At 39.0% G+C, this 18,943-nt stretch overlaps 2 protein-coding genes across 3 annotated transcripts in view; one reads left to right on the forward strand and one right to left on the reverse strand.

The window, feature by feature from the left end:
- CTR9 (CTR9 homolog, Paf1/RNA polymerase II complex component) overlaps positions 1-18,943 on the reverse strand; it is a 339,089-nt gene that overhangs the window by 279,802 nt on the left and 40,344 nt on the right. The window lies entirely within an intron of this gene.
- The window catches only part of SBF2 (SET binding factor 2), a 214,480-nt gene that overhangs the window by 37,942 nt on the left and 157,595 nt on the right, over positions 1-18,943 (forward strand). The gene's annotated exons all lie outside the window — the stretch shown is intronic.

Here is an 18,943-nt window from a genome sequence, read left to right on the forward strand (position 1 = left end):
AGATGTCAAGGAAATAAGCAGCTATCTTCTCTTTAAAAGACATCTGAAGGCAGCCCTGTTTAGGGAAATTTTTAATATTTAATGTATTGTTTTTAACACTTGATTGGAAGCCGCCCAGAGTGGCTGGAGAAACTCAGCCAGATGGGCGGGGTATAAATAATAAATAATAAATAATTATTATTATATTATCACCTCAATTAGGCCACCAGTTGTTACAGTCATTGGATCTCTGACTTTAAGAATGAAAAGTTGGAGAGGATCCACTGCTTTTCTTTTGTGACAAAATATACAGTCTGACATCCATGGAGCACCTAAGCATGCATAAGATATGCACATGCAGCAGCATCTTTCTGGATAATAATCATAAGAAAAATAAAATCTATTAATAGTCAAGTGTTTTTTTAAAAAAACCATCCTAAAATGCAACTAGCATTTGTAACTTTAGGTGCTTGCTTATTCTGTATGCTTAAATAGACTAGAAGGCTGCTTCACAACTTGTGACATTTATGTTTTGTCAACTTGTAACTACATTTTGTCAACCTTGCAGAGAGGGTTTCAAGTATGCCAGATCAGATGATTGTGATGTGTTTATAATTGCCAAGAAATAATTGTAGATCAATTATAGAAAATAATAGAAGCCTAGAAAATGCTTTTAGGAAAGAACATCTCTAGGTATTTGGCCAGTTTGCTGCATCATATTTTCTTAATTGCACTTTTAAAGTTGCTTCATATGACAAGGGTTGGCTACTTTAGTATAATTTTTACATTCTTCTATTTTAATTATTTGAGAAAACAACAGTTCTAGCTTCATAATTTGATTGAAGCTCATTTCCCTTGTGGTTGGTCCTTGGTGGAGAATATACTTGCAAATATAAGAGAATATACTTGCAAATGTGTGCATTGCAATCATAACTGAGGTCCTTCATTTCTAACAAGCATGATGATGACGACATTATGACACCACCGCATATAACCTGCATTTTGGTTTCTAGGAAGTGTTGTCGATCTTGTTACACCCTAGCATTTCCTAGCTTCATGAATGAAGTAATTCAAATTGCTATCGGCCACCCCTTTTTTCAAGTCCCATCAGAGACCAATGTGTAAATATCAAAGTTTTACTTTGCTTTAATTCCAATTGGAGAAAAAAGCTCTATGGCAGATTATTTTCTATGATTCAACTTTCATTGCTGAAGTCAGTAGCCAATTGTCCATAAACTGTGTTCTGAAATTAGTAAAATGACTGTAGCTGGTTCTCTACAGGAACTATGCTTCTGTAGCATAGTTTCATAACTTCCTGGATTGTTTCTTCATTTTTAATGTTGTAGTAAATACTCTGAGAACATATTTTCTGTGACTTGTAAAAATCACATTGTTAGGAAAATATTTTTAGTGATGAGATCCAAGAATTTCGCCTAATATAACTGAAGCTATTTTGTGAGAACAGCATACTGTAAAAACAATAAATTCTGAAATCACAGTATATATAAAATAAAATGATCCCCAGTAAATTTCATTTTTCATAGTTGTCAACAACTGAGAATTTTCCAATAAGACTTCCACATTTCTTGGGCCTTTTGAAAATAAGGATTCAACTTGGTCGTGAGGATGTTTCAGAATATGCTGGAGAGTGAATAACGTTTTATATATCTAACATGGCATCCTTGACTTAAATGTATTTAAAGTTATTAAGAAGTTTTAAATGTTTAGATGAATATTCAGGGACTTCAATATGATTGATGGACTACATTTTACTGTCTCCCAGCCCGCCCCTGATTACAGCTGGGATCTAGTAAGTTGGTACATTTGCATCATGTTTTTCTGAACAAAAGGCAGTGTACATGAGGTTCTCAGGTGTTTCCCATCCACACACTGACCAGACTCAAGCTGCCTCAGTTGCTACTAGTAATTTCACCATGTGCTCTCAGACTTGTGCCTTTGAGACTTGCTATTGTTTCCCTTCATGGAGCACCCCATCTTTGTGTTTGGGAGGATGAGAAAAGATGTGTTCCTTCATTGCAGTATAGCATCCACTCCCTCCCTCCTCATGTAAGGAAATTATTGCCCTGTTGAGCTGCAAAAAGCTTCACATTCTCCCACAGTATTGTACAATATTTTCATCCTAGTTCTGTACTCCTCTGAGAAAGTCCCCCAGCATTTCTCTGATTTTTCTTTCTTTATTCAATCTGCTTGTTGTGCTATGCTTCCTTCTCTAGTCTCTGCATTTCAGTTATAATTTTTATTACTCATTATTTTTTTGGGCAGCCTTGAGTGGTGTTGATGCCCCCTATATTATTGGGTTGACTTTGGCTAACATTTGTTCTCTTCGTGTTTTATCATTCTACGGTTGTCTGGCAGTAGAAACCATGAAGAGGGAGATCTGTACGCCTTTCATTTATTTTTCAATATGAATTCCTTCCAATTTCCCGTTCCTCCTCTTGCAGTTGCAGGAGTTTGCCCAAATATCTTTGGGTGGTCCCATTCCCAAGCAGGAATGAAGAAGTGTTGCCTGTACAGACCTTAACATCCTGTTAAAAAAATAATTATCTGCTTGCCACTATTTTGAAAATCTCAGCAAGGAATTTGAATTGGAATGAAATTGAAGTTGGGAAAACCAGGTGGATGCCTTATATCAGGGTTTCCAAAACTTGGGTCTCCAGCTGTTTTTGGACTACAGTGGTACCTCAGGATGTGAACGGGAACATAAGACGCGACGGTGTGTCTGCGTGTGTGCGGCTCGCGTTTTGCTGCTTCCGCGCATGCGCGTGATGTCATTTTGAGCATTTGCGCATGCATGAGCGGCGAAACCCGGAAGTAACACGCTCCATTACTTCCAGGTTGCCGCAGATCGCAACCCGAAAGCTCTCAACCTGAAGCACATTCAACCCGAGATATGACTGTACTTCTCCCACCATCCCTAGCTAGCAGGACCAGTGGTCAAGGATTATGGGAACTGTAGTCCAAAACAGCTGGAGGCCCAAGTTTGAGAAACCTTGCATTAGATCATGTTCTGAAATGTGTGTAAATATTGAAGGCAGTGTGATGTTAGCATGCTTTGAGGTAGAATTATAGATTAAAGTTGTTTTATATTCTGTAGAATTGGCTAGGCATCTTGTGAAATGCCTGTTTGCAAGATGTTATAATTGAAATGGTCAAAAGTAGCAAAGCTTGTTTTAACTTTCTTGCAGCCAAGATATTGTAAAGAGCTAACTCCTAGATTTTGAGATCACCGTACAAAGTTCTTCTTCTTCTCCTTCTTCTTCTTTGGGAAACTGGAGTGTTCTTGCCGCAGAGAAACTAACAAGACTAATGTAGGTAGCCGTGTTGGTCTGACACAGTCGAAATATATATAAAAAATGTCCAGTAGCACCTTAGAAACCAACTAAGTTTGTTCTTGGTATAAGCTTTCGTGTGCTTTTTAAATATATTTTAACAAGACTAACGACACAGATAATATATACTAGCACAAGTCTGATTGGAATGCAAAATCAATTTCTTTCTATCCAACTTCACAAATAATTCTAAATAACTTCTTCCGTTAGTTGGTTTTAACATTAGCTGCAAGAGAAGTACTCCAAGCACTGCTTTGAAATTCATTAATTTCAAAGTTCGGAGCTAATCTCAATCATTTATTTTTCCTAAATGTTAACTAGATATTTTTCCTCCATCTTTAAAGGTAAAGGTAAAGGTAAAGGTACCCCTGCCCGTATGGGCCAGTCTTGACAGACTCTAGGGTTGTGCGCTCATCTCACTTAAGAGGCCGGGAGCCAGCGCTGTCCGAAGACACTTCTGGCTCACGTGGCCAGCGTGACAAGCTGCATCTGGCGAGCCAGCACAGCACACGGAACATTGTTTACCTTCCCACTATAAAGCGGTACCTATTTATCTACTTGCACCCAGGGTGGTTTCGGACTGCTAGGTTGGCAGGCGCTGGGACCGAACGATGGGAGCGCACCCTGCTGCGGGGATTCGAACCGCCGACCATACGATCGGCAAGTCCTAGGCGCTGAGGTTTTACCCACAGCGCCACCCGCGTCTCCATCTTTACTATGCTTAAATAAATCCATATATTATAATCAGCTACCAAAGCTTTTGAAAACAATCTGTTAGTTGCAGTATGCATGCACGTAGAATCTCATTCAATATAAATTCAAAGGTGCCATTTTTAAATCAGTATTGGAGGACAAAATTATGATGAAAGGTCATGATCAGCTTTGTTTCAAAAAGAGACCTTCACAAAATATTTTGCTACTATCTCCTAAATATTATTTAATGGACACAACCACTGGGTGTGTATAAATTGAGAAAGCATTATGTAATACTGTACACCTCTAGGTCAAGCCTTTCATTGGTTGTTGGGACAAACTTAAGCAGAATTGGCTTTACATACAGATCTTAATTTTTCTGGATGAAAGCAAAATCTTTCTGAACAAAATGTTCTTTTTTCTGTTTTCAAATAAGCTGTTAAGCCAAGCTATTTAAGGTTCAAACTTCCAAAGTAAACTCAACTGTTTAAAGGTCATATTAGGGACAGCATTTATAAGGTTTTTTAAAAATCAGTTGAATATTTGTCATGAACACGCAAAATAGAAAATGGATAATTAATTGAAATCCAAGATTTAATGAACATTCAGGAATTGAGAAGGGTGGGGACACTTTCAAACAAAGGTGATGCTTCCTCCCCCCTCAAAAATTCAGATGATCTTAAGACATAAGATCTCATCATTCATGTACCAGCAAAATTGGAGTTGGTGATTATTTCCCCTATTTCTGTTCCACATGTTCAGCTTGGAGACCTCCTGAATGCCTCCTGTTTAGGTACAAATAGTCCTGCCTCCTCTTCTCACTTGGCCCATCCATAAATGCTGCCATGTAATATTCCAGCTCTTGCTTCAGCAGCAGAACTGTGCTTGGTAACTGTGGTACCCTTCTGCCATTAACCTATCAAGCTGATGTCTTTTGTCCATTTTTTATGGCCCTGCAATCAATTTTGAACCTAATTCTAGCACTTGTTTCTGCTCATCCTCCCATGGTTCATGAGCACTTACTTGTTCCTCTGTGAAGAGGATACAGGAATAGTTTGGATCTCTTGATACTGAATACACTGATGGCACTCAGTTCAAGGTTCTGTTGTACAGGTACATTCCCTTGTGATGGCTTGCCTTATACACAAGAGTACATTATGTATAAACACATAGTTTTTCAGAACGTTGGAGGCTTTATTGTAGATCCAGCAGTGTGCATCCACACTGTGTACATTTTTTGCCCTACTATGGTCCTTGGTCAAGATGGTATTTCTCTGTAACAATTCAAACCTTGCATAAGGTAAGCAAAGACTAGTTTCCAGCAGCATAACAAATGCTGCTGCAATGTGTTTTGTTTTATAAATTTATTGGCTGCTTTCTCTACTTAAAGCAGAGTACACAATGGCGTTATGTCTGTCAGGGTTGGGGAAGCTGTGGCCCTCCATATGTGCTGAACTACAACTTCCATCATCTCTAATAAGTGTGTCTATTGACTGGGCCAATGAGTTGAATTTCAGCAGCATCTGAAGGGCCAAAAATTCCCCATCTCTAGTGTATATTTTGGTGTAAGTAGTTTTGGGACTGCTTTAGATTTTTGTAAGAATGAGAAACAGTGAGACCACCTACCTTCTGTTATATCTGCATATGTTGTTCCTTAAAAGTGTCCCTGAAAGTTTAAGGCGGCCTCTTCCTCTCTGAAATTCTAAAAGATCCTATTCTCTGCATAAAAAGCAAAAGTTGACTATACCAGGACCTGCTTGCAGTTTGATCTTGACTACTGTACTGACTGTAGATTTTAATTAGAAATGACATGTGTGCAAAGTCATTGTATCTCTTAATTCTGATTTGAGAATATGGTGCTGTGGTGCTTATTCTGTTGCGTGTTCTTAATTTTGTACTGGATATTGGTAAGTGTGCTGATTCTGAATTGTATGGCTGAAATGATAGAAGGTAAGTATTGAGAATAGGTTGAAGTGGTAGGAGGCACCAACTAGGGAACCCCAAAGGAAAGAAGGCTCAGAGCCAGAGGAATGGTGGTGGGATGATGATGAGTGGTCAGAGGGAGAAGATGGATCAGACAGGGAGGAGGAAGTGTTAGAAGCTGAAGAGGTAACAAGATTTAGAGAACAGGAAGAGTCTGTGGCAGAGAACAGTCTAGAACCAGGGGCAGAGGTTGGGTGGGAAAGGGGCCAAGAGGCAGAGATGAGGCAGGCTGCTGAAAAAGCCAGGGAGTATCCCCCTTCTGCTGCAACCAGATCCCCTCCCGCTGGTCTCCATGAATCAGAGGAGGTATGAAGAGGGTGGAGCAAAGACAGGCAAGACAACAGAGTCTGATTGCTTGGGAAGGAAACTTAGGGAACTGTGGGAAGGCTGGGACCTTCAGTCCTCACAACTGCCTCATAAGGGCAGGTTCTACTGGCAAGAGTTGCTGTGTTCTCTAGGTGTAGCCTTTTGAGCTGTCTTATTTCTTTGAATAAGGAATTAACTGAAGCCATGTGAGTTATTTCAGACCTGCTCCTGGCATCTGCTCATGACAGTAATGTCCAATGGTGGTTGTCTGTCAGTGGAACAGACTTCAGTAGGTGCAATAGGACTTCCACTTCTCTTCTCCCTTTCTGCATTGTGTACCCTTCCCACCTTTGCTGTGGAGGATCAGATCTGTGGTGAGCTTGGGAAAGTTCCATTACTTGAGTAGACATCTGCTTGCATGATGTTTGATGTTTCTATGACAATATTTGTGTGTTGGGAACACATCACTGATGCAATTCAGCCTGCTATTGTCATCCACTGCAGCAAATGTTGGCTCCTTTGGTCCACTTCTGAACCTAGAATATTGTAAGTGCTTTTAGGCAGCAATGATTTATTTCACGTTGGAATTTGGCTACTATCATCCATGGCTATAGCTTGAAAAACACAGTCTACTATAATGTACATGACATAAATTTGCCATTGATCTTTCTGATTGCCTGCAGTTATGTTAAAGAAGATATCTAAAGCAGGAAAATTAGTTTAGTAACCATTGTGGATAGTTTCAGATTGTCTGTTCAATAAATTCAGGGAGGCAATTAAACTCTTCAGTGTGTGAATTTTAAGAATGCCTTTCTCTAAAATAGTTGTGGAAGAAAAGAACTTCAGTTGTTTTCACACTGGAGAGTTGGATACATCTGAATGCGATGTAGTAATTTTTTGTTATGGAAGACCTGAGAATTCTGGGAACTGTGTTACTATAACCCTTTTTTCAAAACCTTACTCTATAAGTCTTTTTCATTTTAAATAAGCTTATAAGATATCAGAAGAGATTCTTTCAAACTGTCCATACTGGCTTATAATCATTACATACTGGTGGAGTTATCTTAATTTTTAAATATGGCCCAAATCAATTTTAATTTTATATTAAATTTTCCATTGTAAATCTTTGCAGAAGTCAAGAGGACTTACCCTTCTCATAAACACATTTACTTTTGAGTAAGCCTCATTGTTTAAGTGGCACTGGCATTCAAGTTTGTGTGCTTCCTACTTCACCTTAAGGCATCAAAAAGGTGTGGATATGCTATGTCATACTTGGTATTTAGCTCTGTCTTTACACAAAATGAGATTAACAGTGTATCTGACTAATATTTATGACACAAAGGATAATTTAAGATAATGAGACAATCATGAAAAAATATTAATGCTAAGTTTAAACCTTGCTTCTATGTGCACATTCGTGTGCTACATAGTAATGAGTCAGTGTGTCTTATTCTTGAATCATGTTTATGTAGTTTAATTCAAGTGCATGCAAGTACAAAAATGTGCATGTGTTTCATGGCAACTCAGTTATGTTGCTAAGTAACTTTGGGCAAGTGTTTTACACAAAACATTTAGATGTGCCTTCTGAATTGGTGGAAACCTATATTAAACCTAAAGTTAATTCCAAGATTCAGATAAAAAATAATACTTCTGTTTGTCTGAATCATGGGTAGAAGACCAGGTGCATCCCTTCCATTCCCTTCAACTCTCCTATAAAAAATTCCCCCACCCATTCTTGCCCTTTTAGTCTTAACCAAGATGTAGCATTATGTCTGCCCTGTCACTATCCCTATACAGAATTTGAAGCTGATTTGCAAACCATGATGAAAATAACCTTTAGTGAATGTTAATCTTGATGAAGCATCATGTGAACTCACATGGGGAGGAGGAGGGACCCTGCAAGATGGTATTGATTTTGTAACCGTGCAGAATTTCTTCTTTGTTCACCTTACTTTAAGGCTGAAAAAGTAACTATAGTCTAGTGTTGTATATGCACAGAGTTAACAGATCCAGAAATAGTATGGATGTACTGGGTCTGTGTATTCTATGAGATTCTATATGTGAACAAATTGAATTTAGAAATTTGATTTTGGAACTCAACAGCCTTTTGAATATCAGTACTTGTGGCGCTGTGGTCTAAACCACTGAGCCTCTTGGGCTTGCCGATCAGAAGGTCAGCGGTTCGAATCCCTGCAATGGGGTGAGCTCCTGTTGCTCAGTCCCAGCCAACCAAGCAGTTCGAAAGCACGTCAAAAAGTGCAAGTAGATAAATAGGTACCACTCTGGCAGGAAGGTAAATGGCATTTCCATGCGCAGCTCTGGTTTCGGTGTTCCGTTGCGCCAGAAGCGGCTTAGTCATGCTAGCCACATGACTCGAAAAAAATGTCTGTGGACAAATGTCGACTCCCCAGGCCTGTAAAGCGAAATGAGCGCCGCAACCCCATAAAATGTTAAGTATGCTAAGTATGTGCTTAACATACTTAGCAATAAAGCAAGTGCCTTGCCCGAGGTGATAGGGTGCTCAAAATATATATAATAAGGTTTTGCAAAAATTAGACTTAATGCTTATGGCTTGCTGTTTTACTGTTCTATTGATTTTGCATTTTATTGCATGTTTTAAATGTGATAGTTGTTGTTTGTTGGGTTGTATATAGTTGTGTCCTATCGTCATATATAAAACACGGTAAGTTCCTTATGTTCAGTATGGTCTGAGCCCTATATAATTTGGTTTAAAAAAACCGCCTGGATTTAATGATATCTTGTAAACTTTGTTTTTAAATTGTACTGTAAACTGTCCAGAGAGATACCTTTTAAGAGTCTGGATAGTTTGTAAATAACAGTAGTCCACAATAGTTGAGTTCATACAATTTTAAAATATTAATAGTGTCTGAGAGATTTCCCCTTTTGTGTTTTGATTTGTTTTTATTTCCATAATGTGTCTATTAGAGACTCCTTTGCATACAATGCAAATATGTTCTGTACGTAATGTTACAAAAAAAAAAATCTGAGCTGATGAATGATATTACTTGTGTTGGTATAAGAGGATTTATGTCTGCTTTTATCTTGATGACCCACTGTTCAGAGCATTGTCAGTAGAAAAAAAGTTAATTGCAGATGTTCTGATGCTAAAGCAACAAAAATATGTCATACTGCTAGAGGCATTTTCCATAATATATGTACATAATGTGTGTATATGAAAGAAAAGTGGGAATGTCCTTCCATACATACCATTATGCTGCCTTTATAGTAAAATGAACGATGTAGCCTGTGAACTAGAAGAAGATCTATCTAGCCCTCTATCTGCTGTGGAATTATCATAGGACTCTGTTCAGACATGTTTGTCTGTCTTTTTGCCTTGTCTTTTCATCTGTTCCATGAGCCTCTATTTAAAAGCCATCTTATTCTAACTATGTCTATAGTGACAACAAAAGTCCAAACAGTTTTAGCCCACACAGTAAGATGATGATGATAGAAGTGACAAAGTTGACAGAGAAATGCAGAGACATCCTGCTTCAAAAGAGTGAGTCAACAATTGGCTACTGCACCTAGCAGGCATATTTTGTCTCTATTTCCTCCATAGATGCCAGATCGATTTCTGTGGCACTGTTTCAGCTCCTTTTAAAACTACATAGCAGAAAAGCTTATTTCACAATGGATGTTCTTCATTCTCCAGTAATATACTTGCAGAGACTTGCTGACGTTTAAAATTTCTAAGATGCATTGTTGGACTCTCTTCATATCTGCTTCATGACCTTCATATTAAATTTAGTAGAATTGGCAGGATGTTTCAGAAAAGTGGGCAGTAAATTATTTGTCCATATTTAGACATAAAGGTAAAGTGTTCTAGCAACATTGCTTTCTGAAGAGATCAAATGCTTCCTTCTTTTTTTGTTACCTTTGTAGCATTAACTGAGGTGTCTTTTCTCTAGTTTTTTCAGAGTAGGAAAGTTTATCTTTAAACAATAAAATATATTGGCTTCTCTGACATTTGGGACCAGAACTCTTTTGTAAAAAGGTAAAGGTAAAGGGCCCCTGACAGTTAAGTTCAGTCATGAACGACTCTAGGGTTGCGGTGCTCATCTCGATTTATTGGCCGAGGGAGCCGATGTTTTTCCGCAGACAGTTTTTCTGGGTCGTGTGGCCAGCATTACTAAGCCACTTCGGGAGAAACCAGAGCAGCGCTCGGAAATGCCTTCCCACCGGAGCAGTACCTATTTCTCTACTTGCACTTTGACGTGCTTTCAAACTGCTAGGTTGGCAGGAGCTGGGACCGAGCAACAGGAGCTCACCCCGTGGCGGGGATTTGAGCTGCCAATCAGCGTATTCTTTTCGTACATCAATGAGCCTATATACAGTGGTATGTCGGGTTACAAACTTAATTTGTTCCAGAGGTCTGTTCTTAACCCGAAACCGTTCTTAACCTGAGGTGCGCTTTTGCTAATGGGGCCTCCCAATGCCTCCTCACCAAGGCGTGCGATTTCTGTTCTCATCCCGGGGCAAAGTTCTCAACCTGAGGTACAAGTGCACAAAAGCACACATTTCTTACAAATGGGACATAAAACTTTTGATTCCTGAGTATGCTAAAGCTATCTAATATTAGAAGCGCTGGAGAAGGCATCAGTATTTTTTCTCACCTTATTTATGGGCATTTCCTTTCTACACATTTATTTCCTCTATGTTTGCTGGGATGATCTCTGCAGCTTTAAAGTTGGGAGGATGGCTGACCTCTTATCACACTTGCCACAGGGTAGCATCATGGTGTGTGTGATGAACCAAATGGTTAGAGCTTGACAGGTGCCGAGTTTTTAAAATCCATCTCATCTCCAGGGGTTCCTGGCTGAAACAGATTATATAGATGCATTTCAGTCTGGCTTTTAGGCTTGGTTATGGAATGGAGACTGCTTTGGTTGCCTTGCTGTATGATCTATGCTGGGAACTAGACAGAAGGAGTGTTTCCCTGTTGGTTCTGCTGGACTTCTCAGTGATTTTTGATACCTTCGACCATGGTATCTATCTGGACCGACTGTCTGGGATGGGATTTGGGGGCTCTGGTCCTTTTTGGAGGGGTGAGTTCAGAAGGCAGTGCTGGGATACTCCTGTTTGACCACATAGCTGTTGACTTGTAGGGCCCCTGGGTTCCATCTTGTCCCCAATGCTATTTAACATATACATGAAACCTCTGGGAGAGGTCATCTGGAGTTTTGGAGTGCTATGCTGTCAGTATGCTGATGACACACAACTCTATCTCTCCTTTCCATCTAAATCCAAATGCTGTCTATGTTCTAAATCAGTGTCTGATGTCATTAAGGAACTAGATTAGGATGAACAAGTTGAGGTCAGTCAGAAGGCAGCTCAGGGAATAGGGCTTCAACCTATGCTGCATGAGGCTAAGCTCTCTTTTGAAGATTCAGGCTCACAGTTTGGGTGTAGTCCTGGATGCAGCCATGGACCAGGATCCCCAGGATTTGGTGCTGGCTGGAAGTGAATTTGCACAATTGTGGCTCGTGCACCAACTGTGCACATTCCTTGAGATGTCAGATCTGGCCATGGAGATGCATGCCTTAGTTGCATCCCAAATGGACCACTGTAATATGTTTTACATGGGTCTGCTTTGAAAAATGTTTGTACCCTTCAGCTGCTTCAGAATGCTATGGCCAGAATGCTGCCTGTGGCTGGTTATTGGGAGCATGCTACTCCCCTGTTAAAACAACTTCACAGGCTGCTGGTCCAGTTCCAGGCACAGTTCAAAGTGCTGGTTATGACCTATAAAACCCTCTATGGCTTGGTCCCTGGTTACCTGAAATGTCGTATCTCCCTTTATGAACCTGATTGGGTGCTAAAGTTCTCAGGTGGGCACCTCTCCTTCCATCAGCATCAGAGAAACAGTTGGTAGTGACACAAGAGAGAGCCTTTTCTGTGGCTGCTCCCATATTACAGAATTTCCTTCCGAAAGAGGTTAGATTGGCTCCCTCCTTGCAGTTTTTCCACTGGCTGGCCGATACCTTCATATTCATACGGGCCTTTTTAAACTAAGTGCAGATGATGTTGACCACTGGGCTGCTATCAGAGCAGTTGTTATTTTAATTCTGGCTTTAAATGTGTTTTAATTTTAACTGTTTCTTACTAGTTTGTTTTTGTTACTTTGTATTTTGTCCCCTGAATTGTTTTAAAGTTGGGCTATGCATTTATTACATAAATGAAATGAAAACATGAAATAAATAGTTATTAATTTCTTTTGATACTTGTAAGAAAAAAAATGCTATTGTCATAAATGAGCTCTGGATGAAATTCATTTGTGTTCATTTAAAATTTGTTCCTATCATTTTCCCTTAGCAGCATGAATAGTATGGGGTGGAGAATGAATTTAAGTCCATTTAAATCCTGAACACTAATTACTGCTCACAGGAAGTATAATTAAGCCTGTAGAGACTGTGGGAAATCCCAGTGACACAAGCTATGGCAAAAAGCAGCTGTGGTCGTCGAGAATTTGTCTAACTGAGCTCTGGGGATGCAAGGGCTATTATAGATTCTACTAACTATATTCCAACTCTCTGTTTCCTTGACCTCTTCATCTTATGTTGGGAATGATATTTTAAAAAGGCTTTCTCCCAAATTCTTGAGGCATTTGATTAATTTTCTTTAAGCTCCTCCATAGAGTAGTTGGTCTATGTGCTTTTTTCAGTTGTCTATAAAATGGGGTCCCCTTTCCTTATCTGTCTGAAATTTGGCAGGTCTGATCTCTTGGAGGTATGGAATACCTGAAAATCTAATGCATTTGAATAGGAAGGAACGCAGCAAGAGAACATCTGGGAATAATGGATTTGAGTGTGATGTTAATGACAATAACAAAATGAACAAGGTTTTTGATAATGAAAACAAATGTAATAATGAAATGGAAAAAAACATTGCAGACACTGTGTCTAAAGTGCCTTCCATATATTTGATAGCTATCATGTGAAGAAGCAAACACAGATGAATTAGGAAAATATATTGGGGTTAATAAGCATAGTTAGTTTTAGAAGCTATGGGTTTTTTGATGTCCTTCCATGTCAAATAATCCCATAAATGGAGGAAATAGGGAAGTATGTTAATTAGCAATTTAAGGAACTAGGGCAGAGTGGTGGCTGGCTCAAAATAGTAAGTTATGTATTTCAATACGGTAAAGAACAGTTATGAGTAATTTTTAATGACTTATGAACGTATTCCCTGGGAATTTTGGATCTAACTAAACTATCTTAATACCTTTTGTAATAATTTTGGGCAAGTCATTTTGGGCATGAATTGGGATTGATCATGAAATGCCATGAAGAGCATGATTTCTCAGGATGTGTCTTAGGAAAAATATGTCCAGGATATTCCTATCTTTTTTTGCAGGCTTTTTCCCTAATAAGGTGGTATGTGCTGTGAGTGCATCCTTTAAAAATCTTTCTTTTGAAAGAGTTAATGAACGTGACACATCAGTGTGACTGCTGTAATACAATTATTAACAACTGAACTGTATCATTATTAGATACACCCAGTTATGTCTCATTGTTTAAAATATGTGGTGTGTTTGTTTACTACATTTAATTCTTTAAAAGGAAAGATTATAAAAGAGAATGACTTCTATTGAACTCTTGGTCATGGGATTAATTTTCTTACAAGTTATCAGTTATGAAAAAACTTGAGAGCAGTAAATTAAAATGTCACATTCAACTTGTAATGCATCATGTCTTGGGCATGTAAGTGTGAATGGGTTCAATGGATGGTTCTCCAAAATCCACCCATAATTTACAATTATTTATAATGAAAAGCCCATAAACTGCTTTTTTCATGCATGACTCTATTAGAGAATAAATGGATAACTATTGTCTTCTGTGCAATGTGTATTTATATAACATCGATGTGTATAAAGTCAAACTTGTCTCAACATGTTAGCAGTATAAAAAATCTATTTATTTTAGTTTCTGTCACAAGCATCCCCAAAATACTGAACTGGATAAGAGATAAATTTAAAACTAATAATAAAATATACAATGAACTTAAAATAGTTCCATATCCACACAACATTACATTTATACCTTTCTGATAGATGACAATTGTACATTAGCTCAGAGGTTTTCGACCTTTTTGAGTCCATGGCTCCCTTGACCAACTACATTCTTTTCCGTGACACCCCTGTGGGCCTCAGGAGCCCTTAGGAAATGCTGAAATATTACACTCTTTCATAAATGTCACACAGTACAGGGGTTGGCAGGTTTACCTCGCCTGGGCCAGTTCACTCCAGCGGAGATCCCTCTGTGGGCCGGATCACGCGTGAAAGTGAGGGGACTCGCTGAGCGGGCGGCTCGGTTCAGGGGTGGCTTGTGGGCCGGTTAAACGACCCCCATGGGCCGCTTGTGGCCCATGGGCCTTAGGTTGCCGGCCCTGGCTTAGTATAATCAGGAGGACTATAGGATATGAGGAAAGCATCCCCCTTCCAGTGTGTTTGTTTATGGTTAAAATGTAGTGATTTCTTTCTGTGGTTGTTTATATACCTGTATGTGTGACTCGGATTAGGGTATTGGTTAAACACTTGTTTATGTCAAGTCTTTTTCTGTCTCTGAGAAAACAACATTTTTACAATAATAGTTACAAAATTAATCATTTTGTGTGAGAAATATGTGAACATTGGAATATTCACAAACAGCTCCAGGTTAAAATGTGATATTCCCAATTTAAAGAACCTTCTTGAATAGGTTATAGCTAATTTTTAAGCAAAGAAAACCAGAAGATAAAGCAGTTGATTGGGCTTCTGCAGCTATATCAGGGCTGTTGCTACAGTAATGTTAAGGGCAACTTTCTCTCATTTTTTTGACAGAAATTATCTATACACAATCTAACTAAAAAAAATCCTTCCAGTAGCACCTTAAAGACCAACTAAGTTAGTTCTTGGTATGAGCTTTCGTGTGCATGCACACTTCTTCAGATACTAAATATGTCATTTTTTTGTACTAACTGCAATCTGAAAGATTAATATAATTAATACCTGCTATTAGAAAAACAGAAAGTTGCAAAATAGAGAACTAGCTTTCAACTCTTCCGCAGGCAAGATATTAAAAATATAATTTCATTTTTGTTTCCATTACTTATGTTTATTCATTTATACTTGATATACCTAGACATTACTTAATATTATCTTGTAAGCAAAGGAAAATCAAAGCAATGCATATGCACTGTTAGATTAATTTGTATAAGTTAAGAGGAATGTTTTTAAGCAGAGGTTGGATAACCATCTGTCATGGATCCTTTAGTTGTGTTTTCTGCATTGCAGGGGGTTGGATTGTTGATCCTTGGGGTCCCTTCCAGTTTTATGAGTCTATGAATGTAAGTTGAATGAAGAATTCATGTGCATAACAACCACTCTTAGTGCACATTAACCAAGCCTCATGAAGAATGTGTTCATATTCCTTCCATGAAGAGAGGGTTGTGGACATTTCCCAGTCAATATTATGCATAAACTCCAACAGACCTTGGGGGATGTGTACATCTTGACTGCGTTTTGTACATTCTGCAAACAATATGCATATTCACTGGGCAATATACACATTCTCTGGCCAATAAAGTCTCCCAAGAAACATGCCTTTCACTCTCTCTGTATTGTTCAGAAGTGTGCGTCTGTGACTTCCAGGCTGCTTCTGGCCCACTGTATAACTTTACATGGCCCACAACACCCAACATCCTTTCCACCATTCTCACCTGTTATTCAGTAAGCTCAGCATCACAAGAGAAGTTGAAAGAAGAGGAGAGTTTCAAACTTTCTCTCCTCCTCTAATGATTCTGAACCCGCCCCCCGCCCCCCGCTGCTAGTAAGCCAAGTAAAAAGAAAATAGCAGTATTGGATCAACCACGATGGGAATTGCAAGGAATGGAACGTTTAACCAGCAGCCGAATGAGTTATGCAGCAAGGATGAGAGGGCTTGGAGAGTGTGTGAAGCACCTCTGAAATTATCCACTGCTATTTCTGGCCCAATCCACTTGTTTCTAGAGGAACTCCTGTAAAAACCTTTCTCAACTATAGTCAGCAGAATTTATGTTGCTCTTGTAATTTAGTTTTCATTTGCAACTCTGTGTGACTGATATGTTCAGTGATAAGATATTTGTAACAACTTCTGTGTCCCAGAGGATATAGCACTTACGCTTTGTATTTTAAATTACAAAATTTGAAACAATATTTGGTTACAGATACTGATCTTCAGCATTGTTTCAGAACCACAAAAACACAAGTGCGGGTTTTGTTTTTATTTAACTAGATAGACTGACTTTGGAGAATGGGGCAGTGTGCATGAGAATATAATAGGATTTTTCTTACACCCCATCACTCTTTTAGGTTCCTTTTCTAATCATCTATACCAGGAGTGGCTAACTTGTGGCCCTCGGTGTTGTTGGATTCCAGATCCCATCAACCTAACCACAATAGCAAATGGTCAGGAATGATGAAAGTTCTAGTTCAACAAGGTCAGAGAATCACATGTTGGCCACCCTGATTTCTACATTTCCATATACAAGTCGCAGAGCTACATAAAGATGAAACTTAATTGGATGTGAATGGCCAAAACCCCGAGAAAGATATTCCACACTTAGGTGCATGTTTTTCACTTTTATAGGACCCTAAAACATTTTTTTAAGTGTTTAAATAGCAGCTTGGAGGATAAATAACATCCATACACGGACAGCATTTAAAGGGCTTTCATGCCTAAAAAAGAATAACAAAAACATAACAAAAGCATGTTAGAACAGTGTGGGGTGCTATTGGGCTACCTTTTAAGCAAGGAATAATTATAATAGTAAGATATGGATATCTGCTCAGATTGCCTAGCACCTTGGATCTTTAGACATATATAGACATAATGCAATATTCAAAATTTAATCCTAAGAGAAGAAGCATTGGGATAATACTAGTCTACCTTAAGGATTACTGTGATGAATGTGCAGCATTTTAAATACTGAAAACACCATATAAATGACTAAATGTAACAATGGCATAATACAGGATGGAGAAAATACTATAATATGCAAAACTATCTGTTCCACCCTGTAATGATCGGGGTGGAGACGCTCCTTCAGGTATACTGGACTGAGGCCGTTTAGGGCTTTAAAGGCCAGCACCAACACTTTGAATTGTGCTACGAAACGTACTGGGAGCCAATGTAGGTCTTTCAAGACCAGTGTTATATGGTCCCGGTGGCCGCTCCCAGTTACCAGTCTAGCTGCTGCATTCTGGATTAGTTGTAGTTTCCGGGTCACCTTCAAAGGTAGCCCCACATAGAGCGCATTGCAGTAGTCCAAGCAAGAGATAACTAGAGCATGCACCACTCTGGCGAGACAGTCCAGGGACAGATAGGGTCTCATCCTGCATACCAGATGGAGCTGGTAAACAGCTGCCCTGGACACAGAATTACCTGCGCCTCCATGGACAGCTGTAAGTCCAAAATGACTCCCAGGCTGCACATCTGGTCCTTCAGGGGCATAGTTATCCCATTCAGGAGCAGAAGTGCTCCACACCTGCCTACCTCCTGTTCTCCCAAAACAGTACTTCTGTCTTGTCAGGATTCAACCTCAATCTGTTAGCCACCATCCATCCTCCAACAGCCTCCAGAAATTCATCAGTTGCTGCAAGGAGGTGTCCAACTGTCTTAGGGACTCCACTCTGGATTTCTGTAGGGTTTACTCCTGACGATATCCCACAAACTATCCCAGAAGGTACCTCTGGTGTCCCCAACCAGAAGTACTACCCTTCCCCTAACGCCCCCATATAACCTTTTTAATCCTCTAAAATTAACATTCTATGGCCTTTTAAATGAGTTTGTGGGAGGTGGGGTTAATGGTTTGTTTTAGTTTTATTATGTATTTTGTGTTTTCATTTTGTATTTTTATGTTGTAAACCACTCTGTGATCTTTGGATGCAGAGTGATATACAAAATAATAATAATAATCATCATCATCATCATCTGTATCTCTGAGAAAGAACTCATTGCTTCTGACTGGGAGTTTCTGGCCAAATGTGATCTTCATAGTCTTGCACGTGTAAGTGGACAAGTTGATTTTTGAGGCTGCTCGATTCTTTAAACTTTCCTCTTTGTTATATTGCAGTCCCAGAAGTAATGTGGAATGCTGTGTGACCTTCCGGGAAGGACTCTGATTGTTCCTTTTGAAGAGAGAAAAATATCTTAAATAAGAATAGAGTCATCAGTCAATGACTAAGGATAACTGCATTTTGCTTAGCTTTCTTTTGTGTTCCTGTTTTGTGAAGACACAAAGTTTTGGGAGTCAGTGATGGGAGATAGTGGAAAGGAAAGCTGAATATTGACTAATAAATGAAAGCAGGAACTACAGGAGACTCTGTTTGTTTCTCTTAGCTGTTTCGTGATGAAGTCTGTTATTTCAATGAATAAGTAGAAGTAGTGACATGCAGAATTGCACGTTGCTAGCAAGATAACTGACCTGCCAAGATTCCTGTCATTATCTCATGCTGTAAGGAATGTTTTATAGAAGGAATCAGTTGCTGTGTAGTAAGCAGTATCTAATAGTAGTGATAGTCAACTCTGAAGCTTTAGTATCCAATTAACAAAATTTATATACTGCTTGATTAGAATACATCTCAAAAATAATGA

Source organism: Podarcis melisellensis (genome assembly GCF_964234715.1).
Source record: "Podarcis melisellensis genome assembly, chromosome: 1".
In the NCBI taxonomy this organism is placed as follows: Eukaryota; Metazoa; Chordata; class Lepidosauria; order Squamata; family Lacertidae; genus Podarcis; species Podarcis melisellensis.